Here is a 12,232-nt window from a genome sequence, read left to right on the forward strand (position 1 = left end):
GATAAGTACAACCGTTTCAGAGAGAAGAGCGGCCAATGTGACGATCTGGCTTTAAGTCGTTTCGATAACAAGTGACGAAAACGGACGGATTTCTCAGGTTTTTACTACATATGAACACTTTTCACATTCTCCGTGCATCTCGGCTGCTAGTCCTCCTTTCATGCAGAATCTTAAGGTCCTAGCTCATGTCCAAGGCACCAAGGGCAGCTAAAAAGTCAATAATCGATACCTAAAACGTGAATTGTACTACTTCTTACTGACTATTACATCATCTTAGAAGCTTCATCTGTGTTTTACTATGGTGGTTTTAGTGTCTCCGCATACCGCAGCACGCGACATAGCTTTGCAGTCGATAAGTACAATCGTTTCAGAGAGAAGAGCGGCTAAGGTGACGATCTCGCTTTAAGACGATTCGATAACAAATGACGAAAACGGACGGATTTCTCAGGTTTTTACTACATATGAACACTTTTTACATTCTCCCCTGCAACTCGGCTGCTAGTCCTCCGTTCATGCAGAATTTTAAGGTCCTAGCTCATGTCCAAGGCACCAAAGAATGGTAAAAAGTCAATAATCGATACCTAAGACTTGAATTGTACTACTTCTTACTGCCTATTACATCAACTGGGTATTACATCAGCTTAGAAGCTTCATCTGTGTTCTACTATGGTGCTTTTAGTGTCTCCGCATACCGCAGCACGCGACATAGCTTTGCAGACGATAAGTACAACCGTTTCAGAGAGAAGAGCGGCCAATGTGACGATCTGGCTTTAAGTCGATTCGATAACAAATGACGATAACGAACGGATTTCTCAGGTTTTTACTACATGTGAACATTTTCCACATTCTCCAGTGCAACTCGGCTGCTAGTCCTCCTTTCATGCAGAATCTTAAGGTCCTAGCTCATGTTCAAGTCACCAAAGCAAGCTAAGAATTTAATAATCGATAACTATAACATGAATTGTACTACTTCTTACTGGGTATTACATCAGCTTAGAAGCTTCATCTGTGTTCTACTATGGTGCTTTTAGTGTCTCCGCATACCGCAGCACGCGACATAGCTTTGCAGACGATAAGTACAACCGTTTCAGAGAGAAGGGCGGACAATGTGAAGATCTGGCTTTAAGTCGATTCGATAACAAATGACGAAAACGGACGGATTTCTCAGGTTTTTACTACATATGAACACTTTTCACTTTCTCCCTCGCAACTCGGCTGCTAGTCCTCCTTTCTTGCAGAATCTTAAGGCCCTAGCTCATGTCCAAGGCACCAAAGCCACCTAAAAAGTCAATAATCGATACCTAAAACTTGAATTGTACTACTTCTTACTGGCTATTACATCAACTTAGAAGCTTCATCTGTGTTCTACTATGATGCTTTTAGTGTCTGCGCATACCGCAGCACGCGACATAACTTTGCAGTCGATAAGTACAACCGTTTCAGAGAGAAGAGCGGCTAATGTTACGATCTGGCTTTAAGTCGATTCGATAACAAATGACGATAACGAACGGATTTCTCAGGTTTTTACTACATATGAACACTTTTTACATTCTCCCCTGCAACTCGGCTGCTAGTCCTCCTTTCATGCAGAATCTTAAGGTCCTAGCTCATGTCCAAGGCACCAAAGCCACCTAAGAAGTCAATAATCGATACCTAAAACTTGAATTGTACTACTTCTTACTGGCTATTACATCAACTTAGAAGCTTCATCTGTGTTCTACTATGATGCTCTTAGTGTCTCCGCATACCGCAGCACGCGACATAGCTTTGCAGACGATAAGTACAACCGTTTCAGAGAGAAGAGCGGCCAATGTGACGATCTGGCTTTAAGTCGATTCGATAACAAGTGACGAAAACGGTCGGATTTCTCAGGTTTTTACTACATATGAACACTTTTCACATTCTCCGTGCATCTCGGCTGCTAGTCCTCCTTTCATGCAGAATCTTAAGGTCCTAGCTCATGTCCAAGGCACCAAGGGCAGCTAAAAAGTCAATAATCGATACCTAAAACGTGAATTGTACTACTTCTTCCTGACTATTACATCATCTTAGAAGCTTCATCTGTGTTTTACTATGGTGGTTTTAGTGTCTCCGCATACCGCAGCACGCGACATAGCTTTGCAGACGATAAGTACAACCGTTTCAGAGAGAAGAGCGGCTAAGGTGACGATCTGGCTTTAAGTCGATTCGATAACAAATGACGATAACGAACAGAATTCTAAGGCTTTTACTACATATGATCACTTTTTACATTCTGCCCTGCAACTCGGCTGCTAGTCCTCCTTTCATGCAGAATCTTAAGGTCCTAGCTCATGTCCAAGGCACCAAGGGCAGCTAAAAAGTCAATAATCGATACCAAAAACTTGAAATGTACTACTTCTTACTGGCTATTACATCATCTTAGAAGCTTCATCTGTGTTCTACTATGGTGCTTTTAGTGTCTCCGCATACCGCAGCACGCGACATAGCTTTGCAGACGATAAGTACAACCGTTTCAAAGAGAAGGGCGCCAATGTGACGCTCTGGCTTTAAGACGATTCGATAACAAATGACGAAAACGGACGGATTTCTCAGGTTTTTACTACATATGAACACTTTTCACATTCTCCCAAGCAACTCGGCTGCTAGTCCTCCGTTCATGCAGAATTTTAAGGTCCTAGCTCATGTCCAAGGCACCAAAGAATGGTAAAAAGTCAATAATCGATACCTAAGACTTGAATTGTACTACATCTTACTGGATATTACTTCAACTTAGAAGCTTCATCTGTGTTCTACTATGGTGCTTTTAGTGTCTCCGAATATCGCAGCACGCGACATAGCTTTGCAGTCGATAAGTACAACCGTTTCAGAGAGAAGAGCGGCTAATGTGACGATCTGGCTTTAAGGCGATTCGATAACAAATGACGATAACGAACTGATTTCTCATGTTTTTACTACATATGAACACTTTTTACATTCTCCCCTGCAACTCGGCTGCTATTCCTCCGTTCATGCAGAATTTTAAGGTCCTAGCTCATGTCCAAGGCACCAAAGAATGGTAAAAAGTCAATAATCGATACCTAAGACTTGAATTGTACTACTTCTTACTGCCTATTACATCAACTGGGTATTACATCAGCTTAGAAGCTTCATCTGTGTTCTACTATGGTGCTTTTAGTGTCTCCGCATACCGCAGCACGCGACATAGCTTTGCAGACGATAAGTACAACCGTTTCAGAGAGAAGAGCGGCCAATGTGACGATCTGGCTTTAAGTCGATTCGATAACAAATGAAGAAAACGGACGGATTTCTCAGGTTTTTACTACATATGAACATTTTCCACATTCTCCAGTGCAACTCGGCTGCTAGTCCTCCTTTCATGCAGAATCTTAAGGTCCTAGCTCATGTTCAATTCACCAAAGCAAGCTAAGAATTTAATAATCAATACCTATAACATGAATTGTACTACTTCTTACTGGGTATTACATCAGCTTACAAGCTTCATCTGTGTTCTACTATGGTGCTTTTAGTGTCTCCGCATACCGCAGCACGCGACATAGCTTTGCAGACGATAAGTACAACCGTTTCAGAGAGAAGGGCGGACAATGTGAAGATCTGGCTTTAAGTCGATTCGATAACAAATGACGAAAACGGACGGATTTCTCAGGTTTTTACTACATATGAACACTTTTCACTTTCTCCCTCGCAACTCGGCTGCTAGTCCTCCTTTCTTGCAGAATCTTAAGGCCCTAGCTCATGTCCAAGGCACCAAAGCCACCTAAAAAGTCAATAATCGATACCTAAAACTTGAATTGTACTACTTCTTACTGGCTATTACATCAACTTAGAAGCTTCATCTGTGTTCTACTATGATGCTTTTAGTGTCTCCGCATACCGCAGCACGCGACATAGCTTTGCAGACGATAAGTACAACCGTTTCAAAGAGAAGAGCGCCAATGTGACGATCTGGCTTTAAGACGATTCGATAACAAACGACGAAAACGGACAGATTTCTCAGGTTTTTACTACATATGAACACTTTTCACATTCTCCCAAGCAACTCGGCTGCTAGTCCTCCGTTCATGCAGAATTTTAAGGTCCTAGCTCATGTCCAAGGCACCAAAGAATGGTAAAAAGTCAATAATCGATACCTAAGACTTGAATTGTACTACATCTTACTGGATATTACTTCAACTTAGAAGCTTCATCTGTGTTCTACTATGGTGCTTTTAGTGTCTCTGAATATCGCAGCACGCGACTTAGCTTTGCAGTCGATAAGTACAACCGTTTCAGAGAGAAGAGCGGCTAATGTGACGATCTGGCTTTAAGGCGATTCGATAACAAATGACGATAACGAACGGATTTCTCAGGTTTTTACTACATATGAACACTTTTCACATTCTCCCGTGCAACTCGGCTGCTAGTCCTCGTTTCATGCAGAATCTTAAGGTCTTAGCTCATGTCCAAGTCACCAAAGCCAGCTAAAAAGTCAATAATCGATACCTAACACTTGAATTGTACTACTTCTTACTGGCTATTACATCATCTTAGAAGCTTCATCTGTGTTCTACTATGGTGCTTTTAGTGTCTCCGCATACCGCAGCACGCGACATAGCTTTGCAGACGATAAGTACAACCGTTTCAAAGAGAAGAGCGCCAATGTGACGATCTGGCTTTAAGACGATTCGATAACAAATGACGAAAACGGACGGATTTCTCAGGTTTTTACTACATTTGAACACTTTTCACATTCTCCCAAGCAACTCGGCTGCTAGTCCTCCGTTCATGCAGAATTTTAAGTTCCTAGCTCATGTCCAAGGCACCAAAGAATGGTAAAAAGTCAATAATCGATACCCAAGACTTGAATTGTGCTACATCTTACTGGATATTACTTCAACTTAGAAGCTTCATCTGTGTTCTACTATGGTGCTTTTAGTGTCTCCGAATATCGCAGCACGCGACATAGCTTTGCAGTCGATAAGTACAACCGTTTCAGAGAGAAGAGCGGCTAATGTGACGATCTGGCTTTAAGGCGATTCGATAACAAATGACGATAACGAACGGATTTCTCAGGTTTTTACTACATATGAACACTTTTTACATTCTCCCCTGCAACTTGGCTGCTAGTCCTCCGTTCATGCAGAATTTTAAGGTCCTGGCTCATGTCCAAGGCACCAAAGAATGGTAAAAAGTCAATAATCGATACCTAAGACTTGAATTGTACTACTTCTTACTGCCTATTACATCAACTTAGAAGCTTCATCTGTGATCTACTATGGTGCTTTTAGTGTCTCCGCATACCGCAGCACGCGACATAGCTTTGCAGACGATAAGTACAACTGTTTCAGAGAGAAGAGCGGCCAATGTGACGATCTGGCTTTACGTCGATTCGATAACAAATGACGAAAACGGACGGATTTCTCAGGTTTTTACTACATATGAACACTTTTCACTTTCTCCCTCGCAACTCGGCTGCTAGTCCTCCTTTCTTGCAGAATCTTAAGGCCCTAGCTCATGTCCAAGACACCAAAGCCAGCTTAAACGTCAATAATCGATACCTAAAACTTGAATTGTACTACTTCTTACTGGCTATTACATCAACTTAGAAGCTTCATCTGTGTTCTACTATGGTGCTTTTAGTGTCTCCGCATACCGCAGCACGCGACATAGCTTTGCAGACGATAAGTACAACCGTTTCAGAGAGAAGAGCGGCCAATGTGACGATCTGGCTTTAAGTCGATTCGATAACAAATGACGAAAACGGACGGATTTCTCAGGTTTTTACTACATATGAACATTTTCCACATTCTCCAGTGCAACTCGGCTGCTAGTCCTCCTTTCATGCAGAATCTTAAGGTCCTAGCTCATGTCCAAGGCACCAAAGCCACATAAAAGTCAATAATCGATACCTAAAACTTGAATTGTACTACTTCTTACTGACTATTACATCATCTTAGAAGCTTCATCTGTGTTTTACTATGGTGGTTTTAGTGTCTCCGCATACCGCAGCACGCGACATAGCTTTGCAGTCGATAAGTACAATCGTTTCAGAGAGAAGAGCGGCTAAGGTGACGATCTGGCTTTAAGTCGATTCGATAACAAATGACGATAACGAACAGAATTCTCAGGCTTTTACTACATATGATCACTTTTTACATTCTGCCCTGCAACTCGGCTGCTAGTCCTCCTTTCATGCAGAATCTTAAGGTCCTAGCTCATGTCCAAGGCACCAAGGGCAGCTAAAAAGTCAATAATCGATACCAAAAACTTGAAATGTACTACTTCTTACTGGCTATTACATCATCTTAGAAGCTTCATCTGTGTTCTACTATGGTGCTTTTAGTGTCTCCGCATACCGCAGCACGCGACATAGCTTTGCAGACGATAAGTACAACCGTTTCAAAGAGAAGAGCGCCAATGTGACGCTCTGGCTTTAAGACGATTCGATAACAAATGACGAAAACGGACGGATTTCTCAGGTTTTTACTACATATGAACACTTTTCACATTCTCCCAAGCAACTCGGCTGCTAGTCCTCCGTTCATGCAGAATTTTAAGGTCCTAGCTCATGTCCAAGGCACCAAAGAATGGTAAAAAGTCAATAATCGATACCTAAGACTTGAATTGTACTACATCTTACTGGGTATTACATCAGCTTAGAAGCTTCATCTGTGTTCTACTATGGTGCTTTTAGTGTCTCCGCATACCGCAGCACGCGACATAGCTTTGCAGACGATAAGTACAACCGTTTCAGAGAGAAGAGCGGCCAATGTGACGATCTGGCTTTAAATCGATTCGATAACAAATGACCAAAACGTAAGGATTTCTCAGGTTTTCACTACATGTGAACATTTTCCACATTCTCCAGTGCAACTCGGCTGCTAGTCCTCCTTTCATGCAGAATCTTAAGGTCCTAGCTCATGTTCAAGTCACCAAAGCAAGCTAAGAATTTAATAATCGATAACTATAACATGAATTGTACTACTTCTTACTGGGTATTACATCAGCTTAGAAGCTTCATCTGTGTTCTACTATGGTGCTTTTAGTGTCTCCGCATACCGCAGCACGCGACATAGCTTTGCAGTCGATAAGTACAATCGTTTCAGAGAGAAGAGCGGCTAAGGTGACGATCTGGCTTTAAGTCGATTCGATAACAAATGACGATAACGAACAGAATTCTCAGGCTTTTACTACATATGATCACTTTTTATATTCTCCCCTGCAACTCGGCTGCTAGTCCTCCTTTCATGCAGAATCTTAAGGTCCTAGCTCATGTCCAAGGCACCAAGGGCAGCTAAAAAGTCAATAATCGATACCTAAAACTTGAATTGTACTACTTCTTACTGGCTATTACATCAACTTAGAAGCTTCATCTGTGTTCTACCATGATGCTTTTAGTGTCTCCGCATACCGCAGCACGCGACATAGCTTTGCAGACGATAAGTACAACCGTTTCAGAGAGAAGAGCGGCCAATGTGACGATCTGGCTTTAAGTCGATTCGATAACAAATGACGAAAACGGACGTATTTCTCAGGTTTTTACTACATATGAACACTTTTCACATTCTCCCGTGCAACTCGGCTGCTAGTCCTCCTTTCATGCAGAATCTGAAGGTCTTAGCTCATGTCCAAGGCACCAAGGGCAGCTAAAAAGTCAATAATCGATACCTAAAACTTGAATTGTACTACTTCTTACTGACTATTACATCATCTTAGAAGCTTCATCTGTGTTTTACTATGGTGGTTTTAGTGTCTCCGCATACCGCAGCACGCGACATAGCTTTGCAGTCGATAAGTACAATCGTTTCAGAGAGAAGAGCGGCTAAGGTGACGATCTGGCTTTAAGTCGATTCGATAACAAATGACGTTAACGAACAGAATTCTCAGGCTTTTACTACATATGATCACTTTTTATATTCTCCCCTGCAACTCGGCTGCTAGTCCTCCTTTCATGCAGAATCTTAAGGTCCTAGCTCATGTCCAAGGCACCAAGGGCAGCTAAAAAGTCAATAATCGATACCTAAAACTTGAATTGTACTACTTCTTACTGGCTATTACATCAACTTAGAAGCTTCATCTGTGTTCTACTATGATGCTTTTAGTGTCTCCGCATACCGCAGCACGCGACATAGCTCTGCAGACGATAAGTACAACCGTTTCAGAGAGAAGAGCGGCCAATGTGACGATCTGGCTTTAAGTCGATTCGATAACAAATGACGAAAACGGACGGATTTCTCAGGTTTTTACTACATATGAACACTTTTTACATTCTCCCCTGCAACTCGGCTGCTAGTCCTCCGTTCATGCAGAATTTTAAGGTCCTAGCTCATGTCCAAGGCACCAAAGAATGGTAAAAAGTCAATAATCGATACCTAAGACTTGAATTGTACTACTTCTTACTGCCTATTACATCAACTTAGAAGCTTCATCTGTGATCTACTATGGTGCTTTTAGTGTCTCCGCATACCGCAGCACGCGACATAGCTTTGCAGACGATAAGTACAACTGTTTCAGAGAGAAGAGCGGCCAATGTGACGATCTGGCTTTAAGTCGATTCGATAACAAATGACGAAAACGTAAGGATTTCTCAGGTTTTTACTACATATGAACATTTTCCACATTCCCCAGTGCAACTCGGCTGCTAGTCCTCCTTTCATGCAGAATCTTAAGGTCCTAGCTCATGTTCAAGTCACCAAAGCAAGATAAGAATTTAATAATCGATACCTATAACATGAATCGTACTACTTCTTACTGGGTATTACATCAGCTTAGAAGCTTCATCTGTGTCTACTATGGTGCTTTTAGTGTCTCCGCATACTGCAGCACGCGACATAGCTTTGCAGTCGATAAGTACAACCGTTTCAGAGAGAAGAGCGGCTAGTGTGACGATCTGGCTTTAAGTCGATTCGATAACAAATGACGATAACGAACGGATTTCTCTGGTTTTTACTACATATGAACACTTTTTACATTCTCCCCTGCAACTCGGCTGCTAGTCCTCCTTTCATGCAGAATCTTAAGGTCCTAGCTCATGTCCAAGGCACCAAAGCCACCTAAAAAGTCAATAATCGATACCTAAAACTTGAATTGTACTACTTCTTACTGGCTATTACATCAACTTAGAAGCTTCATCTGTGTTCTACTATGATGCTTTTAGTGTCTCCGCATACCGCAGCACGCGACATAGCTTTGCAGACGATAAGTACAACCGTTTCAGAGAGAAGAGCGGCCAATGTGACGATCTGGCTTTAAGTCGATTCGATAACAAGTGACGAAAACGGACGTATTTCTCAGGTTTTTACTACATATGAACACTTTTCACATTCTTCCGTGCAACTCGGCTGCTAGTCCTCCTTTCATGCAGAATCTTAAGGTCCTAGCTCATGTCCAAGGCACCAAGGGCAGCTAAAAAGTCAATAATCGATACCTAAAACTTGAATTGTACTACTTCTTACTGACTATTACATCATCTTAGAAGCTTCATCTGTGTTTTACTATGGTGGTTTTAGTGTCTCCGCATACCGCAGCACGCGACATAGCTTTGCAGTCGATAAGTACAATCGTTTCAGAGAGAAGAGCGGCTAAGGTGACGATCTGGCTTTAAGTCGATTCGATAACAAATGACGATAACGAACGGATTTCTCAGGCTTTTACTACATATGAACACTTTTTACATTCTCCCCTGCAACTCGGCTGCTAGTCCTCCTTTCATGCAGAATCTTAAGGTCCTAGCTCATGTCCAAGGCACCAAGGCCAGCTAAAAGTCAATAATCGATACCTAAAACTTGAATTGTACTACATCTTACTGGATATTACTTCAACTTAGAAGCTTCATCTGTGTTCTACTATGGTGCTTTTAGTGTCTCCGCATACCGCAGCACGCGACATAGCTTTGCAGACGATAAGTACAACCGTTTTAGAGAGTAGAGCGCCCAATGTGACGATCTGGCTTTAAGTCGATTCGATAACAAATGAGGAAAACTGACGGATGTCTCTGGTTTTTACTACATATGAACACTTTTCACATTCTCCCGTGCAACTCGGCTGCCTAGTCCTCCTTTCATGCAGAATCTTAAGGTCCTAGCTCATGTCCAAGGCACCAAAGCAAGCTAAGAATTTAATAATCGATAACTATAACATGAATTGTTCTACTTCTTACTGGGTATTACATCAGCTTAGAAGCTTCATCTGTGTTCTACTATGGTGCTTTTAGTGTCTCCGCATACCGCAGCACGCGACATAGCTTTGCAGTCGATAAGTACAATCGTTTCAGAGAGAAGAGCGGCTAAGGTGATGATGTGGCTTTAAGACGATTCGATAACAAATGACGATAACGAACAGAATTCTCAGGCTTTTACTACATATGATCACTTTTTATATTCTCCCCTGCAACTCGGCTGCTAGTCCTCCTTTCATGCAGAATCTTAAGGTCCTAGCTCATGTCCAAGGCACCAAGGGCAGCTAAAAAGTCAATAATCGATACCTAAAACTTGAATTGTACTACTTCTTACTGGCTATTACATCAACTTAGAAGCTTCATCTGTGTTCTACTATGATGCTTTTAGTGTCTCCGCATACCTAAAACTTGAATTGTACTACTTCTTACTGGCTATTACATCAACTTAGAAGCTTCATCTGTGTTCTACTATGATGCTTTTAGTGTCTCCGCATACCGCAGCACGCGACATAGCTTTGCAGACGATAAGTACAACCGTTTCAGAGAGAAGAGCGGCCAATGTGACGATCTGGCTTTAAGTCGATTCGATAACAAGTGACGAAAACGGACGGATTTCTCAGGTTTTTACTACATATGAACACTTTTCACATTCTCCCAAGCAACTCGGCTGCTAGTCCTCCTTTCATGCAGAATCTTAAGGTCCTAGCTCATGTCCAAGGCACCAAGGGCAGCTAAAAAGTCAATAATCGATACCTAAAACTTGAATTGTACTACTTCTTACTGACTATTACATCATCTTAGAAGCTTCATCTGTGTTTTACTATGGTGGTTTTAGTGTCTCCGCATACCGCAGCACGCGACATAGCTTTGCAGTCGATAAGTACAATCGTTTCAGAGAGAAGAGCGGCTAAGGTGACGATCTGGCTTTAAGTCGATTCGATAACAAATGACGATAACGAACAGAATTCTCAGGCTTTTACTACATATGATCACTTTTTATATTCTCCCCTGCAACTCGGCTGCTAGTCCTCCTTTCATGCAGAATCTTAAGGTCCTAGCTCATGTCCAAGGCACCAAGGGCAGCTAAAAAGTCAATAATCGATACCTAAAACTTGAATTGTACTACTTCTTACTGGCTATTACAACTTAGAAGCTTCATCTGTGTTCTACTATGATGCTTTTAGTGTCTCCGCATACCGCAGCACGCGACATAGCTCTGCAGACGATAAGTACATCCGTTTCAGAGAGAAGAGCGGCCAATGTGACGATCTGGCTTTAAGTCGATTCGATAACAAATGACGAAAACGGACGGATTTCTCAGGTTTTTACTACATATGAACACTTTTCACATTCTCCCGTGCAACTCGGCTGCTAGTCCTCGTTTCATGCAGAATCTTAAGGTCTTAGCTCATGTCCAAGTCACCAAAGCCAGCTAAAAAGTCAATAATCGATACCTAACACTTGAATTGTACTACTTCTTACTGGCTATTACATCATCTTAGAAGCTTCATCTGTGTTCTACTATGGTGCTTTTAGTGTCTCCGCATACCGCAGCACGCGACATAGCTTTGCAGACGATAAGTACAACCGTTTCAAAGAGAAGAGCGCCAATGTGACGATCTGGCTTTAAGACGATTCGATAACAAATGACGAAAACGGACGGATTTCTCAGGTTTTTACTACATATGAACACTTTTCACATTCTCCCAAGCAACTCGGCTGCTAGTCCTCCGTTCATGCAGAATTTAAGGGTCCTAGCTCATGTCCAAGGCACCAAAGAATGGTAAAAAGGCAAAAATCGATACCAAAGACTTGAATTGTACTACTTCTTACTGCCTATTACATCAACTTAGAAGCTTCATCTGTGATCTACTATGGTGCTTTTAGTGTCTCCGCATACCGCAGCACGCGACATAGCTTTGCAGACGATAAGTACAACTGTTTCAGAGAGAAGAGCGGCCAATGTGACGATCTGGCTTTACGTCGATTCGATAACAAATGACGAAAACGGACGGATTTCTCAGGTTTTTACTACATATGAACACTTTTCACTTTCTCCCTCGCAACTCGGCTGCT

The sequence above is a fragment of the Schistocerca gregaria genome, unplaced genomic scaffold, assembly GCF_023897955.1.
Source record: "Schistocerca gregaria isolate iqSchGreg1 unplaced genomic scaffold, iqSchGreg1.2 ptg000199l, whole genome shotgun sequence".
In the NCBI taxonomy this organism is placed as follows: domain Eukaryota; kingdom Metazoa; phylum Arthropoda; class Insecta; order Orthoptera; family Acrididae; genus Schistocerca; species Schistocerca gregaria.